We start from the raw sequence: 14,626 nt of genomic DNA, 5'->3' as shown, positions 1-14,626 counted from the left end.
CAGCACAATCTCAGAACCACATACACTGAGTAGCAGAGGTTTCAACAAATCTTCTCAGTCTGTGTCCAGTTGCCTCTTATTAAGGTAAGTTACATTTTAGTAACTTGGCCATCTTTTGCATTTGCTTTCTTCACCACCTCAGGAATGCATGAACAGTCATGAAAACATACAATAGAGGATGGGATAATGAAGATCTCATAATTGAACCATATTGCTGGAAAAAGAATCTTAAATTATCTCAAAAAGTTTAACAACATTCCTGTCATTTGAAAGAAGTGTCCTTCCTCAAATCGCAGAATTGCATTACAGTTCAATTACGTTGTGTTAACTGAAATGCAGGAGAAAATCACCAGCTGGAGATTAAAAAAAAAAACAACACATAACGAGAAGCACACCAAAAAGATTTCAACCAAATTCATTCTGTGTTACAAAAATTTACTAATTTAACTTCCCGGAAAATAAATATGAATGTTTGTTTTAGCTGTAAGAACCTCAAACTATGCACAGTATTTTAGAATTAATTTAATGATTTCTCCATTATTAGTCACTCCACCTTCTATATTTGCTAACATCCACCAATCCACACGTCAAATAATTGCAGTCCATCATCATAATTACCATCCCCATTCCATCACAGAAAAAAACAATGCTAAATGATTTCAAGAACACTTGAATTCTTTAATTCCCCATATATATTTTACTGAAACAACAGCATTTTGTGAAAAATATGTATAAACTACAGAGCCATAATCAGCACTTTCTTAGATGTCTGAACCTTTTTTTTCCTATTTGTAAGAAGGTGATTAATGAATTGTTGACAGTAATAAAGAAGCAGACATCTTGCAGACATTATTATGGATCACACATAACTTGAAACACCAAGTCTGCCTCTGTAAAACATTTTATTTTTTATATTGCACAAATCGATTGTAATTTGCTACTGGCTTCTTTTCAAATACATTTCTTCAGTGCTGCCTTGGTAAATAATAAATCACACTAACTATTATTTCAAAATTGAGTGTTCCAATTTAGTTATGAATGGAGAAAGTAAAGATGCTTCAGGATATGAAATCCTCTAGCAGTTCACAGAAAAATAGCTTCTTAAGGGTAACCACATCAAAAATCATTAGAGACAGACTACAGAGTACTAGCATGCACGCCTCTGTGAATGTAGGAAACCTAAAAAAAACACCGAGAAGACTATACTAAATCAATTATTTTATTCCCCTGCCCTTTACTCCCAAAATAAAACAAAGAAAAAAAAAAAAGGTAATCTTTCTGATGCCCCCCAAAAAAAGATGACCAATACTTTTAGTCCTAGCTCTTCTTGTTGTTTTGAGTAGACAACTGTGTTAATTTTCCTGTTATTCCTAAAGACCTCCAAGTCTGTCCAGAACAAATATCTGTGCATCTGGTTCTCGAAATGGACAGACTATTGCAGGAACTCAATAGCTTCTCTTAGGGTCTCTAAGTCCTACCTCCAAAAAACATTTCCCTCCAAAAACGTAAAATGCTGTAGTCATGAGGAGAGAGATTTCCCTTAAGCCTTTTTTTTTTCTTTCAGATTCTCAAGTGTCTCAGAAAATTATCTGCCACAGTCTTGCATCATAATTATGCATGCATATATGTGGCATGGCATACCCAGCTATCCACGTAATTTCAGAGTGTAAAAGCCTGATGGACCCACCAGGCCCACCCAATAGCCAAAGACAACTTTTCTCACTGAGCTTTTTCCAGGACAAGTGTGGAAAGACAGCCACAGCAGAACAATTTAAAGTACTGTTTCTTTTAACTCTCATAACTGCTGCACTTGGACTGCTATTTAGTGATTCTGTCAGATGTGGTACTTCTTTACAAATTAAACCACATCTGCTTGAGCTTTTCCATTTTTTCTTAAAAACTCCTAGTTCCTCTTTTATTCAAAATAAAGCTTCCTGATATCTTGGCTTTCCAGTGGGATTTCATAATCTCTCTGCTAATGCATCTCTAATGACATCCTGGGTTGTATATGCTAGAATCTAACTGTCACACTAATCTACAGACTTTATTAAAAATAAATCATTGACTATAGTGAATCAGCAACTCAGCTCTATTATCTACACAGGCTGATAACTCCTTCTGCCCTATTACACAAACCATTCATAATAATATTATCAATACAAAAACAACCTACACATTTTTCCTCGCATTGGATTATACATTTAAAAGATGGTCTCTGAAACATTCAGGTATGTACATATATATCTTCATCAAAGCTCCTGAAGTTACTCACTAACTCAACTAAAGTTCATCCAATGTCAGTTGGCTCAAGAATTCCCAGGTTAGGACTATTTCATTCTTGCTTCATATAATGAAACATTTTTCACACAGGCTTGGCACTGAATGACTGTGATTTGATGTAAAATGAGAGTAAATAAGACATCACAGTTTTAACAAAATGTATTCGGTATATTAGTTGAAGATATGATAACCAATTATGATGAGATTTCATTACAGCCAATTCAAAATGGTAAAGAAAACCAGTATTTCAAAACAATCTATGAAAGCTTTACTATGAAAACCTGCAACATAACTGTTTACAGAGCATGACTGCCAAACCACTACTTTCAAAGGCACAAACCTTGCAGTGATAAGTTTAGACAAACAATCACTTTTATTAAATATATATATATATATATTTAGTAGTTTCAGGAATGTTATTGGAGTCCTTCACTCTCATCTAACTGCATACGTCACAGCATTCTGCTGCTAAAGATGTATAGAAAAATCTATCTCCATAAAATAAGGAGTAATGTAAGTCATACTACATGGCTACTCATCCATTATCCTTTTCAATGAAACAGGAACATATTCCTGATTTTTTCTGTGTTCACCTTTACCTTTTTCCTATGACATAGAAGGCTGTTAATGGGAACTTCATCCTATTAAAGCTTTGTTTTCATTGCAGAAATATTAAAGAATAAAATATGAAAACAGCAGGGGGGGGAAAGAGACTACAGGTCTATTTCGTAATCGCTGGTCTGCGATCTGTGGTGCTCCTGACATATATTAAGAAGATCCCTTCGAGAATTCTGTGTCCATTCATTATATCCTGAAAGAGTCTGGTTTCATTGACCTTGCTCTCAGTACAGTGCCTTATGTCCCACTGATTTAAGGAGTTTTATATAATGAGTTGTTGAAAAGGGGTGAAATTAACCCAGAGAGTCATAATATATAAAATGTTCTTTGCTCAACACTAATTAGTTTATTTGATTTTCATCTGGTAGGTCTTGTCTCCAAGGTACAGAAAATGAATTTGTTTTCATATGCAATAACATCAGACATTTTAGTTCTTTAGTTTCATATCCTGTTCAGGGGAATAGTGGGGGAAACCATGACGATGTTCACAATTTTGTTTTAAAAAAAATCTTACATCAGCAGATAGATGGTTTTTTTTTTGTCAGATTTAAAATAAATACGCGCACTTTATATTATTATTGGAGAGTTAGGAGAAATAGATCACAAATTAGACTTTTTGATAATTGAAGATTAGTATTAATCTAATTTCAATCAAAAACTTGAGCACTTGAATACTGAGCACTTGAACACAGAAGCTCGTTGACATAGCCTCCAAGACAATATACCAAAATAGATACAGCTGCTGTAGTGGAGGATGCTTTTCAGCCAATGAATTTACTGCTTGTCAGATTTGTATGCATGTTTGAATGTGAGGGTAATGAAATAACATTATAGATTTCAGAACCAGGGCAGCCTTTATTCAGATAAGGTTATAAGCAAATTTGGTTTTGAATGAGTGTCTGTGGAAGTAATATAATCCAATACCCACATTTTCTCAGGAGTTTAACTGTTTGCTGCAATGTTTAAATGTCTTCAGAAATGGAGTTAGGAATCAAATAGCTTTGCACCTTGAGCACATACACAAAACTAAGATCAAGGGGCTGTGTGTGGATAGTTTAGCTCAAGCCTATACAGATTTGAATTTTATTCCCAGTCTCTCAGCTCTTTCACATGTTAAAGTCAGACAGTAATAAACAACATTAAGACTGCCTTGTCAAATTCCTGTGAGATATTCAGATCACATCCCAAGGCAAATGCACCACTTAGTGCAGGGTACTGCTCTTGGGTCGGGGCAGTCCCAGGTATTTATGCAAACTGGGAACAGCTCTGCGGAGAAGGACTTGGGGGTCCTGGTGGACGAGAATCTGGACATGAGCCAGCAGTGCGTGCCTGCAGCCCAGAAGGCCAACTGCGTTCTGGGCTGCATTAAAAAAAGGGGTGGCCAGCAGGGAGAGGGAAGTAATTGTCCCCCTCTACTCTACTTGTGAGGCCCCATCTGGAGCACCACATTCAGGCCTGGGGCGCCCCATACAGGAAGGATATAAAGCTCTTGGAGCAGGTCCAGAGGAGGGCCACTAAGATGATCAGAGGGCTGGAACACCTCTCCTGTGAGGAAAGGCTGAAGGAACTGGGCTTGTTTAGCTTGGAGAAGAGAAGGCTTTGGGGAGACCTCATTGTGACCTTCCAGTACTTGAAGGGAGTTGTATAAACAGGAGGGGGGATGGCCGTTTATGAGGGTAGATAGTGATAGGACAAGGGGGAATGGTTTCAAACAGAGACAGGGGAGGTTTAGGTTGGATATTAGGAGGAAGTTTTTCATTGAGAGGTTGATGACACACTGGAACAGGTTGCCCAAGGAGGCTGTGGATGCCCCATCCCTGGATGCATTCAAGGCCAGGCTGGATGTGGCTCTGGGCAGCCTGGTCTGGTGGTTGGCGACCCTGCACATAGCAGGGGGGTTGAAACTGGATGATCATTGTGATCTTTTTCAACCCAGGCCATTCTATGATTCTAAGATTCACTGAAGGCAGACTATCCAGCAAGCAAAAACAGACAGATTGACCCAATTGATTTATGACTCAGTACATTCCCGAAGAAAAGCAGGTAAATTTTTAAAATAATCTGTGACCCAGATTTTAAATAATTAAAATTAAATAATAATTTAGAATTTTGAAACATATTCAGCTGCAATATGCCTCAGTGGGTTAATGCTAACCGTACTTTCTAATGCTAATATCCATTAAGAGGATGAAATATCCCCACAGTAGTTCTTGTGGGACACAAGATCTACTGTTCAAAAATCCTTCAGACATATCAACAATAAGACTAGTAATGCAGAATTGGCAACACATCGCTCTACAGTCTACATCAAACTCTCAGCATCACCATACTATTCAACACATATCTAATAAAGCAGTACATAAAGAGGAGGGGATAATATCTTGAACTGTTTCCACTTACACTGGGTACAAACCGAGCAAGGAAGGCAGGGATTGTGTATCTGAAAGAAACAGGACAGTATCTAGCATTGGATCTGATGAAAATTCTCCAGTTGCAAATGTAAGCTAAAAAGAGTTATTTAAATATGAAAGATAAAAATGACCATCGGTTATTGGGGTTTGTAAGTTTAGCTTTCCTTTCTCTCAAATCAGGAAGAAAGGATGTTGAGCAATTCAAATGAAATGTGTAGGCAGCAGAGATTAAATTGAAATGAACAGCTCAACTATGATAGAATTAAAAGTATATTCTATAGAGCTACTGAAGATACTTATTCCACTATCATTTTATTCTTCTAAGGCAGTCTTTTAGCTTACTCTCAAAGGGCTGAGCTTGTGACCAATATATTCAAAGCAAATACCAGATATGCCCTAAAGAGTATTTAAGTTGTGGGATAATTTTTCTGAAGAACACAAGTAAATATGCAAAGTGGAACAGACACATTCTGGGAATAATTATGGCCTTCAGTATATTAAGTTATTCAGCATTAGGCTATTCAGCAGTAATTATACTACCCCTGGGCAAGGATGATTTAGTACTGTGTACTGGTGAAAGCCACATAATTAAGAAAGAATGGAATCTGGCTACTACTTAGCACACCTTTCCAAATGCTCATTTGATCCAGTTGGCAACAGCCACAATGGACTGCATACGATGAGGAGGTTAGCAATGTGTCTTGTATTACATTCTATTTAGTGCTACAGCATTTAGCACTCTGCAGTTGTAAGGTTAAACTCTTTTCCCATTTAACTGTATAAGCCAACCAGCTTAAGCACAGTTCCCTGTGACTGGTTAAAAGCTGCATGTGGTCTGCTGAGCCACCCTCTGACATTAATGTTTAATGCACTTCAACACATTTTGTACAGTTTATTTTGAGATAGACAGAAAAAGCATAGTTCCAAAAATCATCTATGATTCCTAATTGAAATTGAAAAAAAAAAAAAAAATAATGGGAAAGGTTTACATGTTATTGTGTATTAATGACTCTTCTCTGTTGCCAATGTTGAGTTATTGATAAGAATGAGGAAAAGGAAGCTGGAACAAGAAATGTCACAAAACCATTAAGACTTTGCCCTATCCTTTCTACATTTCCTCTAGAACAGAAAGTAGGCTTAAACAGGCAGTAATCTGGTCCATAAGACTTAGAAAGTACCACAGTATAAGCAGTCAACTTAGTCATGTCCGACTTGCTGAGTTAATGCATATCTCAGAGTCTGTGCACAGTAATATTCAACCCTTCAGCTTCTGCTTTATCCCTCTGCTTCAGTTTGCAATGAGTGCACTTCATAAGAACATGGGATTTGAAGGCATATAACATAGGCAATATATTCTAAAACATCATACTTCAGTATCTTTGCTATGGCAGAAATTATTTCTTGAAGCCTTATATCCACACATAGAAGATTATCAGTAAACATCTGACAGAGACAGCAAAATGTGGAATGCCTCCAGCATCTGAATCTGGCTTTCTGCCTCGGTTACTTGGCTTGCTCCCTTACAGATCCCATGACTTCCTTTACAAACAGCAGCAGTGGCAGTTTGGAAACAGCCTCTAGGGGAGGTCATGGGTGGATTGGCTTGGTTCCTCAATATCATTTGTCTTTCCTGAAATTAATTTTGAAGAAGCCATTCAGCATTGTTTAAGAATAAGATTATGCATTAGCAATAGTCATTCATTTTCCTGCTTAGTCCAAGGTAACAAAATAAAACACCCAAAGGCTAGGATCTATGTCACTCTAGGGAAATGTCTTAACCAATTTGATTTTTTTTTTATCATTTCTCAGTTACTATGCTTGAAAGAAACATCACAAACAGTGAAAATCTACAGCACAATAGAGAAAAAAAAATGAATTTCAGAAACAAAGGAAATCTTAACATTCCTTGCTTCTTTTTCTTAGGAGAAAAATCAGTAAAATGTTAATTTCAATTTTGTTTACATTCTTTTGCTACTTTCTTCTTAGAACTCACCAAATCCTTCAGGAAGGGTTGTCATTACTGTTATTTTTCTCACATCTTTCTTTTTCACAGCAAAAAAATTGGTGACTTTCATTTGAAAAAGACTAAAAAATAATTGACTAAACTTATTTACGAAGTCAATTACTTCAATGAAATTCTTCAGAGTTAAGTCTAATCTGAATTTTATGTATATCACCAATTCCATAGGCCTCCAGATACCACCTTCTATGACTCATTTAGATAACAAGATCCACTTGTTCTGATTCAGAGAACTGAACCAGAAAAGGTATCATGGTACAGAAACATCCAAAGAGTTTTACGTCAAAACATAACGTGCATGGGCAAGATATCCCTGTTCATTGCAAGGGAGTTGGACTAGATGATGTTCAAAAGTCCCTTCCAACTCTAAGGATTCTATGAGTCTAAGATTCTATACCATGGTCAACGCAGCTTCTGCAGTAAAGGCAAAGTACCTGAAATACAGATGCTGTACTTCACTTTGGTCCCTATTTACCACTCATAGATATGTTCAGAGCAAACAGAAAAGCATCATGTGGTGAGGGAGAAAGTCAGAAGTCACCTAAGGACAGTAACTCTATGCAGTGAGCAAAATAACTGAGGCATGAGATCTTTCATCATTCACTGAATTTCACTGATGAGATAAAGTCATGCTCACATTTTAAGCTAGCTAAAAGCTAACAGTATAAGATATTGAAAGTTGCCAGAATTTAGATCTGTTATCACAAATACAGATAAGATTTCTGCCTCTGGGTGATGAGCCATCATTTCTTCATGCTTTCCACTATACAAAGAAGAAGTTCAGCATCAATTCACACACCTAAGCTCTACATTTTGATATTTTTCTAAGTCTGTACATGCTTCAAGACAAGCATCCACAACAAACATCTGTTAATTTGATAAGGTTTGAGGGAAAAAAAAAAGACAGCTGTTTACAGTATAGAGGCAATCTCAAAGCTGAGATAAAGATTCAATCCGAAATAGGAAAAGCAAAAGTATTTTCAGCACATGCATTAGCACTGGCTTTCCTGCTGTAGCGTGTACTTTGATCTGGCTCTCTTCTCATTCTCATTCTTAGCTCAGAGGCTAATGATACTTGTTGCTAAGTCACATCTGTGAAATGCTACAAAAGGACAAATTCCATTTAAACGAATGAGACTATTTTGGCACACACTATTTTTGTCCATGTTCCAAGGAATTTTGATCTGCTAACTTAAATTAAAGCTTATTCCTGGACTTTTTAGCAAGACACATTGCCCTGGGAGCCTGTACTCTAAGTAACACTTCATGTCATGCTCCCTTTTCTTTTGGAAAACAACGAGCTTAGAAGCTTAGAAGGAACTTTAAAAACTCAAAGAATAAACAACATACACAGAACTTGAGATTATGCCATACAGAGTGACACTATGCGTTCAGGTATTAGCTATAATCAGTATATGTGATTTATAGGCTGGAATTTAATGAACCTTGAAGACCCTTGCAATAGTTACCACATTGGAGGTGAGTGGAACAGAGCTGGGATAGGAACCAGAAAAAGTAAGAAGTGCGGACTTTCAGAAAGCCTCAGTGCTGCAGGTATATTTGATATAAAACATCACTGTCAGGGCCTCAAAACCAGACAAGGAAAGAAGGCAGAAGATGTACGAAGATGAGTCAGCAGGTATCATTTCTGCCTGGCATGCAGCAGAATACTAATATGCATTCTATGTTACTTCTTGAGAGAAGCAATTGAAAAAAGAAAGGTTAAAGTGATGCAAAGAACTGGCCCTTTCCCGCCAGAACCTGCCCAGACGGAAGACTGTCAAATGTGCATTCAGTGAACAAAAGCAGCAGGAATACATTCAATCTTCATCAAGCTTCATGGAGAAACTTCTCTGAGTACTTCACATTCTTATCCTAACCAAACGTGAACAGAAGTATTTCCTGAAATCTCAGTAGACACAGTCTAAATTAAGTGTTCACTAGGAGTATCCTAGAAGAATCCAGCTAGCTGAATTTATAATGGATTTAAACTATAACCATGACTACCAAATTTGAATGCCAGATTATGTTTGTTACCAGTGAGCGCTGTTTTGGTTTACAACAGAAATTGAAGAACATTCTACTATGGAGAGAGAAAGAAAGAGTTGTAAATATTAAAGATAGAAGAATAAAAGTCTTTTGAAGGGGAATTGAGTGCTTGCCTACTGCTTAAGGAAAAAGCACTATAAAGCAGCTATTGATTTTTCACTCAACAGCACTGAATGTTTTACTGAAAAGCAGCATTGCTCAGTAATTTGAATTTTCAATTAAAGTAGCATGTTCCTTGGACACATTTACTGCTGCACTCCAGTGACATTTATTTGACTTTTAAAATCCCTCTACTATTGTATTCGTGTTTGTATAGATCAAACTACCGATACAGAAAGTGTTAGGATTATAACACTGCTGATTATAGAAACACGTTTGGAAGGCTCCACTGACAATCTAATGACTTTATTTAAACGTAGGACAAGTGTAGTCAGTCACAGCTGAACTAAAATACACCACTACGAGATGAATCAGGCAGTTCAGTATGTCACTTTAGAAATACTTACATCTGCCTTGCCTTTATGGACACTTCCATTGTTGTAGCAAAGTTGAACTAGCTATTAAAACTAACTAAGTTATGTTTGCATTCCATACGACTGGGAGGGCATTGTGAAATTCAGAAATATCAAATTGATAACTATTCACATGTACAGAAATTTCAATTGTAAGTTAGGACAATATTTCTGGACTATAAATAGGCAATGATGACTCTTATTGCATTTTCTCTTGTTTTAACTAAAGTCTTATAAAGAATTATTAGCCCAGTTTTAATGATACTAGCACCTACTTCTCAAAATATAGAAGGCTAAAATATCTACTCAAATTTTCTAAAGACAGTGCCTTTCTAACATGTTGTCCTTACTGATATTCTCGTTCTCCTTACCCCTAGGCCCATTTGGGTGATTTTCATATGCTTTCTCACATGTCCATTCTTCACTGGCTTGCAAGCACATGTTACATAAAATGTTTTATATATGGTATGTTTTCATATATGGTATGTTTTCATATATTAGAGATTTCTTCTTTCTTCTCTTCGTTACCTATCCCTAAAACTGGTTTTACACGGGTCTAAGGCCTGATTCCTTTACCAGCAATCATCTACTGCTGAGTTATTTATAGCTCTTGAGCTTTTGATATCATCCTGTGCTTGCAGATTCAAAGACCTTGCTGTTATCTCTTTCCTATACTCTTCTATGCTGCATTTTTATTCCAGGGTCATTGGTAGTTCACTTTGCACAACAAAACTACCTGTTATTCCTCCCTATGAATTACAGAAATATACATAGGTTGCTCTGAAAGTAATGTCTCCTATTTATTTCCATGGAAACTACAAGAAGTAAAAAGAGCACAGTAACACTATTTGATAGAGCAAATGCTCAGCTACAAAACACAATTTTTTAAGTCACCACCACTACCTATACATTTTCCCCAGCAATGAACAGCACACCATGCTTATGAAAATTTACACCTGTGGATGTGACCTACTGTCACTGTTGCCACTACTGAAATGCGTCATCCATTGCCTCGCTGTGCTCACATCCAACAGTCTGAAGACTGTTTGGTCTTCAGAAACATTCAGCAAGCACTGATGCATGTAAATATTTGCCATTCTTTTTCCACAAAGAGGAAATAAATTCCACTCCTTTGATTCATGCACACCACCATGTCAGACATCACTTTTTAAGATGCCTCCCTGCTGCCATCTGTCGCACAACAAAATATAATGGAATACTTGTGGGAAGGCTCAGCCTCTAGTGCCATACAACCAATATCCATCTCTGATGTCATGGGCAAACATAATAAAATAGGAAGCATTACTTTCAGGGCAGCTGTTGTACAGAACAATGTATGCATATATATTCATATTCATATACGCATAGCATACATCTGACAACAGTAAGAAAGCAAAAACGAAGTGGGTAGTAGCGTCTGTTTGTCAGATAACTGTTCCAGCTAAGTAAGTGAACACAGAAGTCACACATGTCCAGACGACCAAATAAAGCCTGAAAGATCCTACAGACAGTGCTGTTAGCACAACAGTCTGCTGCAAGTAAGAGCAACATCATATTTACAGGGCTACAAGTCTACAAAAGCATAACTTCACATAAATGGTCAAGAAAAAAACGACAGTGGATTAACAGTATCTTCAACAGCTCCTGATTTGTTTCAACAATCTTTCTGCTGCTGCAGATGAAGCAGATTTTGGCATGATTTCAATACCTTCTGCATACACTCAAAGTAGCATTCAGACACCATGAATCTTTTTCTACAACCCCACATTTTCCCCCCTTTTTATAACTAGTTTTCCAACCTTGGCTCTCTTTTGGAAGGATTAAATGTAGGATTATACATCACTTATGGCTGTCTCTGCTGTAATAATGCAATAGTTTTCCAAAGAATCTGGCAGAGGCAAAAAGGGAAAAAGTAAAAAAAAAAAAAAACACCACTTTTTTCAGTTACTTTTGGCAAGAGCTAACTCTTTATCCTGATGTGTCACAACAACGAGAGTAATTGGCTAAACTGGCACTCTGTCCCTTGGAAACCTCAATCCAGAGTCTTGCAGTGGGAAGTACTTGGCTTGCCCCAACTTATTGATATTCCTTTTCTTTAACTGTTCAGCATCATTTTAGGTGTGGTACTTGTGCTATAGCCTTGTGCTTCCCTTTACTTCAGTTTAGGGACCTGACTGGCCCCGGTGGCTGAAGCTGCTCACACACCACATCACTAGGGAAAGCACAGCACTAAAGCTGGCCACAATTATCACTGTAATAAACAGCAAAATATACTGAGAAACTGCAAAAGCATCAAGTGACAAGGTGTGCATGTAGGGTATGGAGATAAGGGTACTTACCTATTCACAAATACAAGAGGCCAGTAAGGCTGTTTCACACAGAGATTATTCTCTTGACCAATCTAGGTTCATCCTAGACAAATATCTTCTTCTAACCCTTTAAGCATTTGGCATTGCCACGTCAGACAGGCAAATGTCTTCCTGGAGGACAGGAGGAGCTCCTCAATCTCTCCCCAAGGCTCTCAGCCAGCCCAATACATTACACCACTTAAGGTACCTTGTTTCTTGACATGACCCTTTAATAAGGATAGACAGTACAGATGTACTTAGTGAAGTGCTCCCAGCCCTGCTATCATCTGACGGATATTTCCTGTTAGAGCTAATGAGGTTCTGCTCCCACTTATCTCTAGATATGGCATAGTTAGCACTTTTTAGTTTGTTTAATGACATGCTATTAATAAAGACAGGACCTGAACAGTTACTTGCATTTATTGTCTTTTTTTTTTTTTTTTTTTTTCCATTTTTATAATATGTTGAGGCATTTAATTTTTTAAGATCATAAACTATTGTTTTGTTTGGTAAGTTGTATATAATGATGCTACACTTCCATGAAAGCACTCACCAAGGTCAATGCACAACTTAGCAATTTATCTGAAACATTCATCATGATATTGAAATTGCTTCGCTATTTCATCAAGGTATTGTTATTATTACTGCCTTATTGACACAGTAGTATGCAAACCCACTCTAAGGAGGGGTGAGTCCTCTGTAATTATCTGCTTTTTTCAAGGAGTTTCAAATTATCAAACTATGCTTAACTGTAACTGTTGAACAGTTAATATGCTGAACAGTAACAGCTCAACATCTTTACTTTTTTTCTAATGAGCAATAGCCCTAACAAAAATGTAGAGCAACTGACACCTTTATCCAAGCAAACTGTAATTGGTATAAATAGAAGAATCCAAAGTTTTTGATGGAGGTAATGAAACAATAGTATAACTCTCTGATCAAAATCATTACCAGACAATCTTGGTCCAAATGAGATTTTCAGTGTGCGTGTGTATGTATGTTTGTTTAAGGCACAAACATTAAACAGTAGATAATTAACTTCTGCATCATTATTGTAAATTGAAAATAAACAAGCAAACAAATGTTAATTACCTTTAATTCTCAAAACAAGAAACCTTGTTTATGTGAGTGAAATAAGAGTGAATTGAATTTTAATGGGATTTGTGTGTTTTCTCTATTTAGGCTTGATTTGGTTCTATCACTTTCCAAATATGGGTTCTCATTTTTGCTTTTGCATGACATCAAATTGCCCAAAAGCTACTGCAGTTCTCTGATAACAGAGCTCTGTCTACAAATCTGTTACTTATTTTAAAGCATGTATTACAAAAGAGCAAAATATCTAAATTATGATGGCATAGGTGTTTCTCTGTGGCTTCTCCTTGCAAGGTTAACTAAACCCGATCAGCCCTACCTCCTCTTCCATGTAATGTGCTTGATGGCCTTGTGCTGGCTATGCACCAATGTGCACATGAGCCGGGAAGCTCTTGAATGCACAAAGTCCTGCAAAAATGGTTTTACCATTTGTCGGAGAAGAAGAGAAGAAACACCTTGACCCGGTCTGGCACCCTTGCTAATGCAGCAAACAGTTGTCTCCTCTGCTGCCAGGACACACTGCTGACTAATCTACTAAGACTCCAGGTACTTTCCTGTTTTTCATCTACACTGTGTAACTGTGCAACTAAACTGTAGCATTGGGTTATTCCATTCTTGCAGCAGATTATGCATTTGCCCTTGCTAAAGTGTCTGAGGTGTTAATTTCTTTTCTTCCAGTTTGCTGAGCTTTTTTTTCTGACCAGCAGCCCTGCCCTCTAACATATCAGCCACACTTTCCAAGCAGATATCATCCACAGACTTTCTGACAGTGCACTCTGTCCTAAAATCTAGGCTCTTGATAGCAGTAAGTAGTTCCTGTCCCCAGTGTCACCTCCTAAGGGATATCGCCAATGTCCAGATAGCAGCTGGAGTTTGCAATACTGGTCAAAGCCTTTGGAACTGAGTGGCTCAGCAGCTTTCTGTCTGCTTTTATCCATCAGAGAATGAAACAAATTTGAAAAAAACTTCTAGATATTTACAACCATTTTTCAACCTCCTTACAAAACTTTGTTTTTTACTACTTTGAAGTCAAAGAGGAAATATAGCATTCAAATACATAAACACAAACCAAAGAAGAAAATAAAAATTAGTTAACAGAATGCAGTCAAGCTTCAGAAAACTTAGGAATTATATGCATGCGCTATGCTTACAAATGATCTTAATTAGCACCTAATTACAATTTAGTTCAGCTAATCAGATGATCAACTGCATTGATTCTTATCAGCTGATTAACCCTAATATAAAGTACTATGAAAATTTACAAGACTGCAATAGAAAATTCAAGTTACTTTCAAG

At 37.1% G+C, this 14,626-nt stretch overlaps 1 long non-coding RNA gene across 13 annotated transcripts in view; it reads right to left on the bottom strand.

Moving 5' to 3' along the window:
* The window catches only part of LOC125699723 (uncharacterized), a 122,752-nt gene that overhangs the window by 22,275 nt on the left and 85,851 nt on the right, over nucleotides 1–14,626 (bottom strand). The window lies entirely within an intron of this gene.

Source organism: Lagopus muta, chromosome 13, assembly GCF_023343835.1.
Source record: "Lagopus muta isolate bLagMut1 chromosome 13, bLagMut1 primary, whole genome shotgun sequence".
Lineage (NCBI taxonomy): Eukaryota > Metazoa > Chordata > Aves > Galliformes > Phasianidae > Lagopus > Lagopus muta.
This window is presented reverse-complemented; position numbering and strand designations above follow the sequence as displayed.